The sequence below is a fragment of the Brassica oleracea genome, chromosome C7 (assembly GCF_000695525.1).
Source record: "Brassica oleracea var. oleracea cultivar TO1000 chromosome C7, BOL, whole genome shotgun sequence".
Classification (NCBI taxonomy): Eukaryota; Viridiplantae; Streptophyta; class Magnoliopsida; order Brassicales; family Brassicaceae; genus Brassica; species Brassica oleracea.
Genome location: NC_027754.1, coordinates 12013277 through 12032355, shown reverse-complemented (window position 1 = coordinate 12032355; position 19079 = coordinate 12013277). Strand labels below are relative to the sequence as shown.

Genomic DNA, 19079 nt, shown 5'->3' with positions numbered 1-19079 from the left:
TATCCCTGTTCGGAAACTCACTACGCACTATCGTGCGGTAACTCCGGACCTAGCGATTTATTGAAAATTCGAGATAAACGCGGAGAGTACGCGAGGAGTAATTTTTAATAAATTATTAGTTTTAAATATGCATTAATTCATAAATTACCAAGTTAAACCGCAAATCATAATTATATTTTTTCATCCATATATATATAATTATTATCTAGAGAGTGAAAAAAAATACAATTTCATTTTCCAGCAAATACATAAATTATTTTCAGCAAATACCCAAGTTATTACGCTTAGATTCAAAAAGACTTTCTGCCATAATGGGCCTATGAAGCTAGCTGTTGAAAATTGGACTCGGTAAGAAAATGTTAAGCCCACAAGAGCTCTGTAACATAAAACCCTAGAATAATTATTCACGCCGCTCTCTTCCTTCTTCTCTTCTGGTGTGATTCAACCAGTCCGTGTAGGGATGTTAAAACGGGTACGGCGCCCGCGGGCCTTGACGGGTAGAAGTTAAACGGGTAGAGCCCGTACCCTTTTATGTATGTATAAAGAGTTAACGGGTAGATACAGAGTTTACCCTTTAAGGCCCGTTTATAAACGGGCATAGCTCTAATATAAACGTGCTACCCGTTTATTTTATTTTTTCTTTTACAATACATTAAACGACGCCGTTTTACTAGATTTTCTACATCCCTAATTTTTTCTCAAGCCGTCGGGTTCTCTTCTCTCTTCTTCAAACTCCTTGTAGATGAAATCTGGAAAAGCTTTATGACTCAAACTTGAGAAATCGAGACAAGGGTCCCATCGTTGATTCGAGTCCTTGACTTATGTGATCAGCGATTTTAATTATTAAATCTTGAGTATGATGATAGACCGATCTGGGTTTAAGCTGAGATTTTTGATAATGTTACTGACGTGATGCAAACATTTTGACAGCAGCTGGGTTTGAGTTTGATGTTCTTGTCTATTCAAGTAGCTTTTGTCTGATTTTAGTTTTGTTCTTGATTTATTGTGTTTTTTGCGGATCTAAAACTCATTGGTCTTTCTCTCTAATTGCTTAATTGCTTCTATCGCATTGGACCTTCATTACATGTAACACGTTCTCTGTTCTGTTTCACGTTCTTGTCTTCTTTAGTCAATTGGGATTTACACAATGTGATATAAATTTAATGTCTCTTCTTCTCTGTTATTTGGTCGGCTAGATATAATTGTTTTGTGTTAAAATCCTTTTTTTTTCTTTGCAGATCAAAGCTCCATGTAGATGGAGTAGGGATCGTTGGTTTGAGACTAAGAGAGGAGGATGAAGTTGTTTTATGTCTTGTTTCTAAACGGTTTGCAGTTTTTTTTTTAAATTTCAGACACAAGCTTTATGTGATTTCAGATTCTCAGTGGTTTGTTGTATTTCACTTTCTAAGTTTCAGATTTATGTACTTTCAGATTTTAAATATGTATTAGATACACTGCAGATTTTAAATCAGGTTTATTACATGTTATTGAGCATATGAAATAATTAAAACTAGATTTAAAAATAGGTTTTTAAAAAGTTTGTACAATATCATATCTGAAGATAATTAAAACTACATTTAGAAAAAAAAAATAATAAAATAAAAAAATAATTAAAGACAACATCATTAAAAAAAAAAAAGGGTTTAACGTCATCAAAAATTAATTAACTGTAATTAGAAAAAAAAAACAAAGTTAAATGGGTTCACGGGTCTAAACGAGTATTATAATTGTACACGGATCACAGTTAAACGGGTTTTAACATGCAGAGCTTTAAGCGGGCATACATTAACGGGCTCTGAACGGGCATAGTTTTAAACGGGCTCGGGTAGCCCGTTTTAACATCCCTACCCTCGGCGGACATAACTCGGTATGGCGTGGAATGCAGCCGTATTGGCTCAATTTGCCACGGCAAGCACACGTTTCACGAATTCTCGGGCGGTTACGCGGCCAGCCGGTTTACCATATTATACACATCTCACCCTAGATATTTGGTTCAATGGTTCAAATTTTAAGTCACCTGGCTTTAGGTTCACGTCCATACTTCATATTAACGAAAAGTGCATATTTCGACCTGAATTTTACTCATAGTGCTTATTCCTATCTGAAATTTGTAACAGTGCGTATTTCATACCGAACTACATAAGAACTCAAAAATACAAAATGAACTTTAAGTGTTGTGCCTTTTTCTTCACGAACTTTATATTAGTGCATATTTCATACTGAACTAAACAAAAATTCAAAAATTCAAAAATACTACATGAACTCTCAAAATCGTGTTGATATATAATTGACCATCAAAGGTGTTATTCAACCATTAATTTATCAAATGACGTTGTTTTTAATAAATTAAGTAAATTTTTAATTTAAAAATACTACATTTTTAAACGCCTTAAAAATATTACATAAACTCTCAAAATCGTGTTTACATATTAATTTTTAATTTTACAAAATTTATCCAAAATGACGTCATTTTGATAAATTAACGGATGACTAACATCTTTGATTGTCAATCTATATATAAACACGATTTTGAAAGTTTATGTAGTATTTTCAAATTTTAAATTTTACAGAATTTATCAAAAACAAAATCTTTTGCCTATGATCTAAAGGCAAACCAACACAAAATTCTAAATTTTACAATATAGTTCAATTTTTAGTAATACTATAAAGTAAATATTAAATTAATAATAATTGGTCTAAATTTATAAAATAATGATTTTTAAAGTTAAATTAAAACATAAATGATTATATATTTTTTTATAAAACTGAAACAATAAAAGTTTGATAATATTTATTTGATTAAAATAAAACTTAAATATCAGTTACTGTTTACAAATTTATACAAGAATAAGCAATTTTCCCAATGATTCATTCTCAGTCACAGTCACAATTAATTTTACAAAAAATTTCCTAAATGACATCATTTTAATAAATTAACGGATGACTAACATCTTTGATTGTCAATATATATATAAGGACGATTTTGAGAGTTCATGTAGTATTTTTGAATTTTTGTTTAGTTCAGTATGAAATATGCACTACTGAAAGTTCGTGAAGGAAAAGGCACAACGCTTAAAGTTCATGTAGTATTTTTGAATTTTTATATAGTTTGGTATGAAATACGCACTACTACAAAGTTCAGGTATGAATAAGCACGATGGATAAAGTTCGGGTTGAAATAGACACATTTTTTCTTCATATTACATGTCGATTCAATCAGGCGTCTCTTGGCAAGTGTACATTTGCACATAACCTATTTTTCGCAAATTTTAGTTAGAGTTTAAGGTCTTTTGCTAAAATATTAGGGGTCCATTTTTACGGATTACATGTGTATTCTTATAAACTTCATATAGCCTACTAAAAGACTGGGACGAGTCTTGATTCAACACTAAATGCCTTATGTGTACATGTGGTAAATAAAATTGAGAACTAGCAGAATTTTCACTGAATATATTAAATCTTCAAGTATATAATTTTTTGGCCCATTAACTATTAGCTTTTGATTTTTTTTTTTAAATATGTACATATTGATTTGAATCTGTGATCTTAAACATGCATACGAAAACAATTACCATTAGAGTTATAAGGATTTTTATATTTACTATTGGCCCCTTAAAATATCAAAGCAATCTTGGCTCCAAACACACGCTCAACTAGCTTCTAGTTAGGCATGATCCTGAACTATAAAGTGATGAAGGTGTGAGAAATATTCATGATGACATCTACTGTTAAAACAGAAGTACAACTTTCGATCAACCATGCTTCTAGGTGAAATATTAAAAAAAACTATACACTATAATATTTATGTTTACCATATTAATATTAAGCCTGACACATTAATATTAATAATTGAACACTTTAAAATCTGGCATATTTATGTCAAGATTTAAACAAACAAATCTCGATGTCAATCAACCAAATATGTTTATATTTTTAGATTGTGTTATTTTACATAGATTTCATAACTGTCGATTATGTAAAGATTACATCATTCATTTTACTTTATAGATTCCGTATAATAATTATGGAAGCCGTGTATTAATTCAGCCAAAATTAATGTGATCAACCAAATTTATGTTGCTAAAATTACCATGATTTTTGCTTAATCTTTGCATCCAATATTAACGCCTAACAACTTTTTTATAATTCTTTACTTTAAAACGCCTAACAACTTTTTTATAATCTAATCTATTAATTTAGGGTCATATTTTTTTATGTACTGTTTAAAAGTCATTCTAGGGCAATTTGTTTAACATGTTTTATTTTATAATTTATATTAATCATTTAATATATATAACATTTAAACAGAAAGTCCGACATAATCTATTTTCTAAAAATTTTATTTATGTGGTATATATAATTTTATCTATTATATATTAAATGTGTTAGTACTTTAAAATATAACAAAATCATGCCCATTTACCTATATTTTAGGAAATATCAATATGATGTGTTAAGAAAAAAGTTATTTTTTATATTTAAAGCATTAAAATAAAATTAGAAATAATGCAAAAGATCTTAAAATGGCGGGTTAAGTATTTTAATTTTAGTATGTTATATTTATACGAATCTATTAATGTAGGATTCTATTTTTGTCTACTATTAACAAGTCATAATAGGACCAAAGAATAGTTTTCCTGGGGTTGGTAAGGCGAAATGGGGCCACCCTAGCCCATTGAGTGCTCTACTTCGGGCCATCGATTAGTTAATATATTATATTTGATTATTTACATTAATAATTAACTAACTATAAATTTAAATTTTATTTATTTTTAATTATAATAAATTCTGCTGAGATTGAATCTAAAAAAGTCTTACATGAAAATTTAAATATTTTTATAAAATAACATATTAATAAATTTCGTAATTAGTAATATAATATTATTATAAATCAATGTTAACCAAAATTTTATTATAAAACAAGAAAATAAAAATTCTATACCATTTTTTATAAATTAAATAATTATATTATGTATTATATAAAAATAACAGTGCTATATGAATTAAATATAAAAGTTATATTAAATAAGTAAATTAAAAAAAATGATATTTTAAATTTGTAAACTGTATAATATTTTTATAGAAAAATAAATGTATTAACATAGGTTAAACTCTTATATCTACAATTTTTGAAACTCTCAACAATAGATAGTTTAAAAATAGTTATATAGAAAAATATAATATTATATAATAACCTTAAGTTCATATATTATTAAAAAAAATATTATTAGAAAACTATGTAATTTTAGTAATTTATCTAAAATATTGATTTAATTATAAATTTATTTTTTATTTTAATTATAACAAAATCTGTTGAGAAAATTTTTAAAAATGTTACCAAAAATTAAAATATCTTTTATAAAATATTATATTAATGTAGTAGTAAAAAAAAATTCATGTAATATTCCAAACTCGAAATAATGATATTTCAAATTTTACAAGATATAAAATCATAGATAATGAAGAATAATATTTTTAATGCTTCACGAAAAAATTAACTAAATATGTTGGCAAAATTAAAGCAATCTAATATTTTGAAGACTTAATTTAAAAAAAAAAATTAATATCATAACATCCAAAAAGTATCCTATATAAATAAAATTCACTAAAATAGTATGATAGATAGTATAAAATTTACTAAAACAATAGGTCTATATTATTTAAACGAAAAAATGTTTTTACTTATAAATCCCGTAAAATACTAAAATGATATATGTTAAAAGTATATTTTCTTACAAACAACATGTAAATATAAATGAACTTAAGCATATTTCTATTTTATAATATAAATAGGTAAAAAATTAAAAATATATTATATGCAAAATGTATAACTAAAGAAAAAACATATTTTGAAGGAAGTTTTCTATTTGATTATTTCATATTTTTTTATTTTATTGTACCTAGCTCAAAAATATATTAGCAAGTAATAAAAATTTATAACAAACTAAAATGTATTAAACAAATCTCTATATATTAATAATGCCGAATAAAAAATATGAACAATAATATTATAGAGTTACACAATATATAATACTCAAATGAAAATTATATATTGAAAACATTTGTAATAATATCAATTACATTTATAAAATAGAAAAATATTCGCACGAACGTGCGGCTTAAAATCTAGTCAATACTATTAAAAGTGAAGGAGTCCTAAAAAATCTACTTATACAAGTTTGTTGCACCTATTTATTTTTTAGTCCAACCTATTGTATACAACTAAATATTATTAACTATCCCCTATTATATAGCAACCAAATAATATCTTCTAACATTAAAAGAAATCTCACCCACTTTAATAAGATCATGACTACATATATATGGAATGTTTCAAATGGTTATTTTACTTAAATCAACTTCTTTCAATTTAACATATATACATTTGATATAAACGGCACCGAAATTTCAATACGTAGGGGTTATTGTCATATATACCATCCTCCTCCATTAGATCAAAATTTTCTTACGAGATCAACTTTTGAAATATAAATGAGCCATGTCCTATTAAACATTATTGATCAAACCTGAAGAGTATTTTCCACCCAAAATTTTATAAAACGAATCAACGAATTTTGCTAGGTCTGGGGTTTTTGGACTTAATTAGGTATTTAGAAAAACATTATTTGGGTTCGGATCGGTTTCTTTCGGATCTGGATTGGTTTGACTCCATAATTCAAATACCTATAAAATATATGTTATTTTTTGTACGTAACGGGTATGGATCCGTTCAGATATTTAGGACCCAAATAAAACTCGATAAACATAAAAATACTCGAAACACGAAAAATATCCAAAATCTAAACAAATACCCGAAAATCAGAAAATACTCAAAATACCTAAAATTGTACTCGAAATCTGTCTGAGGAACCAAAAAATACCCAAAATTGTATTTTAATACCCAAAAATAAATTTTTAAAATTTGAATTTTTACTCGAAATCCAAAACTATAACCGGAAATTCAAACAAAAAACTCAAAAATATATGTATACCAAAAACATATCCAAAATACACAAATATATCTAATATACACAAACATTTTAGGTACTTTGGCTCCCAAACGGGTTTCGGGTAGGTCTCAGACGCGAACAGAGACCCGCATTCCAAAAAAATACGTATTTTTCTCTGGACCCGACGTGAACCAGTATTTTCGAGTTGATTTTGGTTTGGTTTTTCGGGGTCCATGTAAAATACCCATGCGTAAGAGAGAATTACATAAGACTTATACAAAATTCCAAATAAAGTAATTCATGAATTATATAATTTTTTAAAAATTAGTTCTTTTATATAATTCGACTTTGTAACATAATAATGTAAAACAATCACAAAATACTAATTTATATCAAAATTTGTAATAACAAAAGAACCTGCGCTTGTCAAAATCTAGTTATTTACTTTATAACGCCTAAGAACCATTATTCAGTCGTGTATGCATCTGAATTTTGGTATATAATTATCCTCCTTTTTAGATTCATTTAGCTTAATGGTTTAGATTCATTTAGCTTAATGGTTTTTTCAAATATATACTTTTAATATGAGCCGTTTACATATAAATAAATATATTATAAAAAACGATTTGTTCAATTTTTTTTAGAATTTCATAACTTAAAAATAACTTTTTTTAAGGAAAATACATTTCAAATATATTTTAAAAAAATAAAATGATTTTGAAAGTTTTATTTAAATATTATAAAACTGTTTAAACATATCTAAATTAGCTAACGGGTCTATGGACAACCATATTAAATCTTAAAATTAAATGAATTTAAATAGGAACGGAGTTTGCATAGAGATGTGTTTTCAATGAAACGGGTTTAAATGAAGCCAGTTTTGCCCATTTTCACATTTCTAATAAAAGATCTGCTACATTTTTTTTTTTTACTTTTACAACATAATATGCCCTACTCTTTCATAGCTGATCAAAATCTAGCAATATGTTAAATCCGCTGCTTTTGGTTCACACATTGGAAGTTATCAAAGGTGCGATAAGCCTTTATTAAACAACCGGAGAATACAATCCAAGAAAAATATGTGCACAAACGTATTAATACACTGACCAATCCATTCAACTAACTGGTATTTGATCCAATATCCATAAAACTGACCTGATATCCACAAAACCAATATGATGTCCTAGAGCTCGACCCAATATCTAAACACACACCAGATAAATTTTATAAATATAACCTTTCCTTAAATTGAAAAAACTTTCTACCAACAACAAATTGGTATAGTGGTTAAAATTCTAGATCACTTACTAAGGATATGGTCACATGTTCAAATCTCATTGGAAAAGGTATACTTTATAAAAAGAGTTAAATTGCATGGTTGGGATATCGTTTAAAGAGGATGTATAAGCATACAGATTGAGAACCTCCTAGTTATTAAAAAGTGATTACGCCATTTGGGTTGTATACATCCATTTGTCCATGTCAAGATTGAAATTTTTTGTTTGTGGACAAATAATGACCATGTCCATTAAGGACCAAGTCCATTAAAGACCAAACTCATTCCATTGACAAAATAAGATATTAAAATTAAAAGCTTGTTTGTTTGAAAAACTCGTTTTTATGTTTTTGGTGGGAAAAAATATTTTTGCAAAAAAAAAAATTACTTTTAGGTTTTTGCGGAAAAGCCATTTTTGTGATTTTCGCAAAATATTTGATTTTGCAATTTTGAAGGAAAATTTTGATTTAGCGGATTTTTTTTTTGAGGAAAAATCATTTGGTTTAGCAGGAAATTTGATTTTACGGTTTTGGGGGAAAATAGTTTTACGGTTTTAGGGGAAAATTTTGATTTTGCCAAAAACAAGTTTCTTTTTTTGCATAAATACTTAATTTTGGCGAGAAAACTCAATTCTAAACTTTTGGTGAAAAAACCTAGTTTCTATAAAATATTATTTTCCCTAAATTTGATTTAAGTTAAAACTTTATTTGTTTTAGATTATTAGAGGGACTATGTTCACATAGTCCAAAGCCACTTATGGACAAATTGGGCTTGTCTGATTTTAGCCGCATTGTAAATGAGTTTGACCTGAACCAACCCATTCAAAGTTGTACTCGGACGGCTCATGGACAGCTCGTCCATTTGGAAACCCTACTATTCTATTTTCATATCTTTCCACTACCATCCCACTAATCAAAAGCCAGATTCTGGATCCATCATTTCTATCAAGTCTAGTTGTGTGACTCAGATACTTTTTTTATTTCATGTTTTCTTTTTTTTTTTTAGTTTCCTGTTAGTGACTTACCCTTAGTGGTCTTTCTCTACTGTTATTAACTTAGAGCATCTCCAATGTATTACTCCATTTTCTATTCCAAAATAGAGTAACTCCAAAATGAAGTTGAGTTTTGCTTCAATGTATTACTCCATTTCCTACTTTAAAATAGAATATTTTTAATATATTATGTTTTATGTTATTAAAAAATTAGTAATATCATATTTCATTTATACTATTTTCAAAATAGTCTATTTTCGTATGTATGATCTTTTATGTTTTATATTATATATATTTTGTTGCATAAATTAGTTCACTAGATGGATATTTATATAATTAAAAAATATTAACAGTAATTTTTATAATATATATAGTGAACTAATATTTATATATTTATTTATAATAATATTTTATTAAAAACCAAAATATTTAAATATGGAGGACCATTTTATAAATAAAAAAGTTCAACTCCATTTTGGAGTAATGAGTTGGTTTACTCCATATTTGGAGCAATCATATCTATTATTCTATTTTGGAATGAATTTTGGAGTGAGGTTTGAGATGATTTTACTGCAAAATGGAGTTTGGAGTGGGTTTTGGAGTAGGGTTGGAGATTTCCTTACACATTGTATAACTATCATAAACAGTTCTATCACCATTTTTCGAACTATGGCGTCATGTGCCAGCCTTGACACCAATTTTCAAGCTTCCGCCCAAAATAATATATATCGATTTTATCGGCCATATATTAACACCAATAGTTTATAATGTAACGTTAGCGGTGATGATATATAGTCAAAAGCGATGAGTTCAGACTTCCATTCCTACAAATCATTATAAATTCCTGACAAAAAAGCGATGAAATGGTATCTAGAGAAAATCACCGGGAATCCGTCAGGAATTCTCGACAATAACAGCCTGTTGGAAAATTACCGATGAATTTCCTACAAAAGAACTACTTGTTAGCTATCTGTTGAAATTCCTGAATCTCAAATCTATCGGTAATATGTTGGTAATTTTCGATTGATTACCGATGAAAATTATAAAAATTATGTAGCCATTTGAAATTTAAAACTTTCAACGAAGTCCCGACATATTATTTTCCATCAAGAGTTTGTCTTGATTTATCTATAAATACCACCTCCTTTTATTCACAACAAAGCACAAAAACCCATGCCTTCTCCTGATTATTTTCGTTCGTGGATGGAGACACCTCGTAATAAATTTACTTACAAAGGAATATGCACAAGCTATTATCGAATTCATGGTGTTGGCTCAACAACAACCAGAAGCAACAAAAACCCATAAGTTGAAATGTCCATGTTCTACTTATCGGAATAATATAAACATTAATGGGAAAGTATGGAAGCAGTTACATACGAATATGATTATGATGGGTTACAAAATTTGGTAGCTTCATGGAAAAGGATCAGAGTATGGTAGTACTAGTGAAACTCATAACGCATATTGGTTAGATGAACCTAGCACGAATATATATATTTTGGCATAGATATTTGTAGATCATAAAACCCACACTAGGAATTTGGTAGTGATTATTTGTAAAGATTATGGAAGAAAATAACGTGGGCAACGATATCCTCAAAACACAACGATGAAATCAGATTCTGGTTGACAAAAATAGACATTATTGATGAAAATATATTGAATATAATGATCAAAGAGATCGGGTTACAACAACTAAGAATTCAGGACTAAATATCGAAACATGAGAGAATGAGAGATCGAGGTCGAGGTCGTGTATGATGTGTGTTAACTCTGGGGTTTCAAATTTCCCCATATCTCTTGATCCTATCCTCTTTTATAGCTCCTTCATCGTCTAACTCCCTGCAAAGATTGTGGAGAGTGCGTCTGACCGTATCAAACTCACTTTCTTCTTTGGCCGGTCTTCTATAATGTTGTCGGGCCTAATACTTCTTCCCCTCAGCTCGACCCCGGCCTTACTAATGGATACACCGAATCAGGCCCAAAAATATTATTCAGATGGTAAATGATGAAAGTTACCGTCGATTGCTGAGGAAGGAGAAAGGTGTCATAAGTTAGGTTATGGGTGTTGAGTTTCATATACTCAAGGTTCACGCCACACGATCTCTTCAATCCAAAGCTCCACTGCCTTGTTTCCTTTGAAGATCATCCTAAGTGAAGTATGTGTGTTGAGGGTGATTGTTCCACGACCTTATGGAAGTCAAAGATTATCCAATATAATTTTCAAGTGCATTTAGGGACATCACCTTAACTAAAGTTGCATTACATTATTTACCTTATAGAAGATATTTTCTTAATTTTTTTTTAAATTGGCAATATATAAGAGAATAGAAATTCACAAAAAAGAACAAAAAAAAATTCAAAACGTAGAATCGATCTGGAGATTAAAAGCACCAAAAAATTCACACAAATGACAGATTTTTGTGCCTCAAATGAACCAAGAGAAAAGAGATCTGCAACGTTCGAGAGGACCAAAATTCTCTGAACACCCTATGCCGGCAGTGCCAACATAACATATGGGGCAGTTAAAGCGGCCACCCTAGGGCCTACTCCAAAACTTCATTTATTTTTATTTTGATTTTTGATTTTTTTATATGTAAGAGTTAGATAATAATATTAAGTTTAAATTCCGATAGTGTTATAAAACTATGATAGTGTAAAAGGTTGGAAAATAAATAAAAACAAATAAAATAGTTAGTTTAATAGTACTCATAAAATATTTTCTTCAAATAAGAGATATATATATATATATATATATATATAAAATGTAGCTTAAATTTTTGTTTCAAGGGCCCTTATTTAAAAACAAATTGCCCAACGGCCTCTATTTGCATTGAGCCGGCTCTGTATGCCGGTATAGGGTTACTAATCATTTTTTTGGTCATCTGAAATCACTAATAATCAAAGAGTTTGTTACATGCTTGCTCCTATGGACAAACAAGGAGACATTACAATACAACTAAGGTTATCAGTGGACATAACCCACACCAATAGATCAAGGGACAAAACAGATTCCCTATCATGTACCAAAAAACAAAAGCTTCTAAATAGAGGAAGAACTGTTCTCAGATTCAAAGAGGGAGTGCAGTCACCGAGGATGAGCTCTTTTACATACGAACGCCTATTGCGTTAAGCCAGTTTCAAAAAAAAAAACGCCTATTGCGTTGCTGTATGGTACTTTGCAAAATGAGAAAAGCACCTCTATTTGATGAAGGAGTTTCCAAAAAAGTAACTAGTTAGGCAATGTACTCAGGCTTGATCTTAGATCATTTCTCATGAACATAAGGAAGGGCCAAGCAGGAGGTCGGTTTACTGCCGCGATGAGGTCTCGACCTTCAAGAGCGAAAGAGACATTGGTGAAACGATGGGATTCCGTACTTTGAAAATAGCATATTTCGGTTTGCTATATTCAGGGGATTATATGGCCATGCCTATGAGAGGGGGCTGGTTAGATGGCTGGAAACAAGATTGAGTTGACAACATAGTTTCAATGGTTTTTTATTCAAAACAAATTTAGACTATCTCCAATTAATGTATTTCTCTATTTTTTACTCTAAAATAGAGGAACTCTATAATATAGATGAACTAGGGGAGGCCAACGCTACGCGCGGGATTTGATGGATCGGTTCTCATAAAAATTATAATTTTATATAAATTTTCTTTTAAGTTAAATTGGGTGCGATTATGATTATGTTGTTTACACCAAATTTCAGTTATATAACTAAAAATGATCGTATTCTTAGTATTTTTGCTGCTTTAATCTTGAATTGTAAGTTTTTATAGTGTTTTAAGTTTATAACACTATAAAATACATAAATCAATTGGATTCGATCAAAAGAGAATGAAATCAAGTTTTCTAATACCGTTGTATCTTTTTTTAATGAAATTTTTCTCATAAGTTTATTTATTTTTAATTAAAATTTTTACAATCTTATTATAACTTTTACAATTTGTTTTATTATTTTTTTGGAAAAAATATATTTGTTTCACCATTAAAAATATCCATATAAATATAGTTATTTTAATTTTTTCTCGACGTTTGTTTTTTCTAACTTTGGTATTAAGTAGAATGATTTTTAAAAATCAATTCAATTGTGTTCAATAAGGAAATCATGCATTATTTTTTCTTTTATACTTCCTCAGTTCTAAAATGTTGGATATTTAAAACAATGTTTGATGTTTCATTTTTAATAACTTGATGTTTCACTATTGACATTTTTTTATTTTATTGTAGATGATTTAATTTTATCAAAGATTGTATAACCAATTATATTTTATAGTATATTTTCTAATTTATTGAGTGATTTATATCTATATTTGAAGTGTTTCTTTTATATAAGATTTAACATTAAGTAATATTCTATAACGGAGAAAGAATGTTTGTTTTTAAAATTCAAAGACACTCTTTATCCTATAAAACTTCTCTTAAAATTACTATTTTATACGATACAAAATAGCTGTTAACTCGTATTATTTATAAATATGCACGTTTGATAAAATGCTATTATATTTGAAGACCAACTAAATGATATTATTTGAATAAATAATTAGGGTTCCCAAAATAAATGATACTGATTATTTTTTCAATTTATATTTTTACGTACTTTATTATATTAAAAGTAAAATTTCTATTAATTTGAATTAATGACATCAATCATCAAATTATCTGTTCTAAATTTAATACAAATATACCAATATGATTAAACTTATTAATTCTGTTTACTTAGAAGGATTACATTATATTAATGGTTTTGATATAAAACTGATAAGTGTCTTTTTGTATTCATTTTAATTAAATTCACATGTATGTAATTTATAGAAGACGATAATAGCATTCAACATTTATTTCAACCCAATATATATATATATGTGTGTATTTATTATCAAGTTTATCTCTTCCTATATTTTGTTTTAAAATTTTGAAAATATTAAACATATAATAATATAACCAATTTTATAAAAATTTAATTGTTACGAATGGGTTAATTTTTTATTTATGTTTGAAATTACAATTATTTTGGGCTAATTTAACAAAATAATATTTTTTGTTATGCATAAAATGAATTATATTAGCTAAAGAAAATGGCTTTTGGAAATTTCATTGTCTTTCCATAGCTAATGAAAACTGTGAAGCACAAAATGCATAATGTGGCTGAGTGAACAATTCATAAAACATAATTAAATGCAGAAGTACACAACATAACAACACATGATTAAACATTCATCATCCTTCCACACGAATGAGTAATGAGTTTTTTTTTTGGCAAACAATGAGTAATGAGTTGCTTGAGTTGCACTTTACTCTTCTTCTTGTGTTTCTGTCAAGTCCTCACATCCATACACTCACGGTGAGAATTAAGAGTTTCTATAGCTGGGTCAAATTGGAAATCTACAATGGAATAAAACCGTAAGAATTATAACTAATCAAAAGCTCACGCTTAAATCCATGAAACCCATAATGAGGTAGAGCTCCTTCATCAAAACTAATAACCATTGTTTTTATGCTATAGTTTCTTTACAATAAACAAAACTATAGCTTAGTAAACAAAAGCTCTCGCTTAGGATGAATCATGACCAATGTTTTGTCCCGTTAAACAGAGCAGTAATGGTTTCTTCTAACTTTACCTAATAAGGCCACGGTTCAGTCAATCAGTTGACTCCAAAGAGATTAACAGTTCTGCTGAATTTAAAGAGAAACTCCATGGATTAGTAGAAGCAAGAAACATGAACACAATATGTTGGTGGACTTAAGGAGTTTTTTTTTCTGCAGAAATTACTGAACTAATGCAGTAAAAGAGATAGACAATGAAAAAAAGAGGAAAATATTGAGACTTAAAATGAAGAAATCTCTTCAAGCTTCAATCAACGACTAACATCCCTAATTTTAACAACAACATCGTCAAACATATAAATTACGTAATTAAATTAATGAAACGATTAGATATATCTTACCAGCCCAAAAAGGAAGCACGCCACAAAGAAAGATGAATAGAATAATCTATGCACTCCAACTATCCATCTCCTTTCCGTGACTTCGTCGTATACTTGAAGATGAACTTATCACTTCCTACTGTACGGCCGGAGCTTAGACGACAGCGATTCACAGGAGGATTTTCACAGGCGGTAGTATCTAGAGGTCTTCTGTTCTTTGGCAGCGATTCATTACAGAATTTTTTCACCGACTATTGGAAGGATTAAAGACGACAGAAACATTAAAAACGTAATAAAGAAAAAAAAATCTAGTTATGAACAGAACAGACCTGGGAATCAAGTAGCAACATATCGACTCCCATGAGTTCGCCACTGAGTCGGGCGTTCCTGGCCTCCCAATAACGAAGCAACCGCACTTGAACGGTGGAGGAGCATTGTCCGGTCCTCAAATCAAATGGGAAAGATTGTAGCATTAGCCATTCTACTCAACATTAGATTACTGGTTTGTGAAAACGAAATTAGGAGATGGTTCTCATAGCATGAAAGCGTACCTTTTTATAGTCAAAATTCCACGCCCAAGATCGCATTCAAGAGAGATCATGGGGTATGGATTTAAGAAGGAACTGAAGAGGGCTAGTCTGTAACCGGCATCTCTGCGGATTGACAGGGAAGAAGATGAAAGAACTCTCTTGGAACAAAGGTTTTGCTTCGATCTCGAATGGAGTACACGGGTTCAACCCTAATAGCAAAACGGCAATCAATATGTGTTTAGATTTAGGTATTATAGAATGGGCCTGGATCAATTATGAGAATATAAAGCCCGAAAGAAACAAAGTCCATATATCGACCAAATAAATGAAACGTAACGTTTTGGTTAAGTGGACACGTATCAAGCCCACAAGATTCTGACCGGTATGCTGAGGTGGCGCGACTTTTATTTTACAGTTATGTTTTATATATATATTGTTTTTTTTGTAATGTATATGAGATTCATGGTCGAAATGGTGAATAACGTGTATTAGGTTTAGTAGTGGAGATAATGTCTATTAGGTTTAGTAGTGAAGATATATTGGAAGGAAATGGTGAATTGTATGTTATAGCCTCAGCATTTGAAGTTTAAGTTTACACATTTAGCTTTGTTTTAGTTTGAAATGTAATTGTTATGAAAAAGTAATGATGGGAATGAAAAATATATATTTTTGGAGATAAATTATTAAAAAAAATTATTTTGTATAAAAATTTAAACAATTGTAGAAAGCAATACAGAAATTAAACTGGAATTTAAACATAATAAACACCATATTAATTTTGTGTAATCGGGAATCAAAGATTACTTTCCCTACATACTGGTCACAATTAATGTTTGTACGAAACCATTGATTAATGCAAGGAAAATGAAAATTATGTTCCCAGAACCTCAGAAGATGCACCTCCGCCATGTTTGAGCAACGGTATGCTCTCAAGTTGGCGAGAAGAACATAGGAAGACGACATATCTGAAGGCGTCCGTCGGATTGCTTTAGCTATAAGATATCTCAATGGTGCAGATCTTCATCGCTCCAAAACACTTATTTATAGCTCGACCTTGGATCTGTTACAAACGCCGTTTGTTAATGAGAATAAATGAGACAGAGTGGAAAGAAAGGTGGAGTGAAGCTTAATGATTGAATTAAAGCTTGATTTTAAGTGAAAGCGAAGACGTTAGAGGAAAACGCAGTCGGGGACGATGGAAGGTGACGGCGTCGATCAACTGAAGATGGCACACCTAACTCTAAACACAAACGAGCCGCATATTTCAAAGTATGGGCCAATAAATAAATAGAAAGACCCAATAAATAATCATAAAATCTAGCTAATCCACGAGCTAGAAACACCCAAAAAAAATCCACGAATTGGAAGAAAAAAAGAAGAAGCTCTCTCTCTTTGCTCGACACATGTCGCAAAATGGAGATAAGAGAGATGATGTGGCGCATTGTGGAAAGTTTCTCTTCAACTTTATTATTATAGATTTGTTTCCAATGTATTCTATTTCTTCCTCTAAAAAAGAATATTCTTGATATATTCTTTTTTAATTTTACAAATAATACCTTTTATTTGTAAAAGTTGAAAACTAACCCAATTTAGTTTAACATTCATAAAATTATGATATTACTTACACTGAATATTTTTATAGAAACTATTATGTAAATAAAAAGTATGATTATATGTTTATATAAACTGTACATTTCACTAAAAAATATTTATGTTGGTTATAATTGTTAAAGTAAAAAGTTATTGGATCATTTTGTGAATAAAAAAAATATGTCTTTATTACAGAGGAATGCTATTTCTTCCTCTAAATATAGAGGTGAAAATAGCAATCTCTATTTTAGACGAAGAAATAAAATAGGGTTAGAGTGATTTTACCTCTAAATGTTATTATAGAGGCAAATATAGAGGTGGGTTGGAGATGTTCTTAGATACAAGACAACCGTAAATGTAAAAACGATTTTTTGTTTGAATAAATTTAAAATTCTTTCAAACAAAAAAATTGCATATTTCCAAGTTTTCCAGCATGCCTCATTAATGTCTTCCACATTATTACAGTGGAATAGGATTACTAATCAAACCTACATTATTTTTTTTTGGTAAACCCTAAGACAAATAAAACTACTGTTAGTTGGTTAACTTTTAGCAAAAAGTCGGTCGCAAAGTTCAATTACCTAAAACATCAAAATTCTTACTTGACTAAAAAAAAAGAGGAAAAATTGCCAAATATGACTCACAACTTGATTTCAAACACAAAGGTTAACCCAAACTTGAAACAAATGCAAAAGTAACCTAAAAGGCTATTGAAATTACAACCAACCCCTTGTGAACAAACAAAAAAACCAAAATTTTTTTACGTTTCTAACCCCCGTAAGTCGTCTGCCCAGACGACTTTCCAGTAAGTCGTCCAGACGACTTACCAGAAAGTCGTCCAGACGACTTATCTGGACTAGTTTTACTTAGAAATAATTTAAAAATTTTGTAAAAAATATTTTGATAAGCGAAAAATTGAAATCATGTAATTAACATATGTTTTAAGAGATATAAATTAAGATATAACAAAAGTTAATTGTTTTCAACATAGATGAGTGAAAGTAGTGAGTCATGATATTCTTTGGTTTAGGTTTTGCCAACATATGTTGTAGTATTGTATGTGTTCTTAGGGTTAGATTTTGGAATGCATAAATGTTTTTTTGAAAACTTTAAAATTTACCTAAGTGTTTTAATTCTGTGTATAGTAAACACTATTTAAGTATAACTACGGGTTTATAACGTGGTTAGTTAGTTAATTTAGTCAATTTAGTTTAGGGGTTAAATTTAGGGTCTGGGACGACTTACTAGTAAGTCGTCTGATGTACAGTATTCAACAGACGACTTACTAGTAAGTCGTCCAAACCGGACCAAACCTTTAATTTTACAATGTACTTTTAAACCTAACCGGATTATTTACTTGCCATATATAAGATGTTTTTTTTCACTATTTATCGAAAATCAGAAGCCGTTTCTCTCAAAGGCGATTTCGAAGGCGATTTCCGTCGATTCTCTCTAATCCATCGTTCTCATCGTTCTCACCGCCGGTTATCTCTCCGCCGTTATCACCGTCGTTCTCACCACCGTTCTCACAGCCGCTTCCTCTATTTAAGATCCGAGAGGAAACCCTAGCGCGCATTCTCTCAGAGGCGTTTCGTTGAACTCCGCCGCCGGTAAGTTATATCTCTTACTGTCGAGTGATTGATTGAGGAAAAGATGAACATAAAACTGGAAGTCTTGGAAGACTTATAATTAAGTGGTCTGGAAAGTCTTCCAAGACTTTCCAGACCACTTAATTATAAGTCTTTCAGCTGGAAAACTTGCCAGACGACTTAATTATAAGTCTTTGATTGTTTGAGATGGTTGTCTTT

At 29.6% G+C, this 19079-nt stretch overlaps 2 long non-coding RNA genes across 5 annotated transcripts; one reads left to right on the top strand and one right to left on the bottom strand.

Annotated features, from left to right (window-relative positions):
• The first annotated feature begins 663 nt into the window (after positions 1-663).
• Positions 664-1482, top strand: LOC106304523. The gene is made up of 2 exons (XR_001262767.1): positions 664-854; positions 1239-1482. It is a non-coding gene; the product is annotated as an uncharacterized LOC106304523 (long non-coding RNA).
• Positions 1483-14320: 12838 nt separating this feature from the next.
• On the bottom strand, positions 14321-15908 carry LOC106304156. Of its 4 annotated transcripts, XR_001262660.1 has the most exons (5): positions 15703-15907; positions 15481-15632; positions 15173-15402; positions 14846-14897; positions 14536-14609 (listed from the first exon to the last, which is right to left on the bottom strand). It is a non-coding gene; the product is annotated as an uncharacterized LOC106304156 (long non-coding RNA). The 4 variants fall into 4 exon arrangements; XR_001262658.1 differs by having other exon boundaries at positions 14846-14900; positions 15481-15908; XR_001262657.1 differs by having other exon boundaries at positions 15481-15906.
• Positions 15909-19079: the final 3171 nt, after the last annotated feature.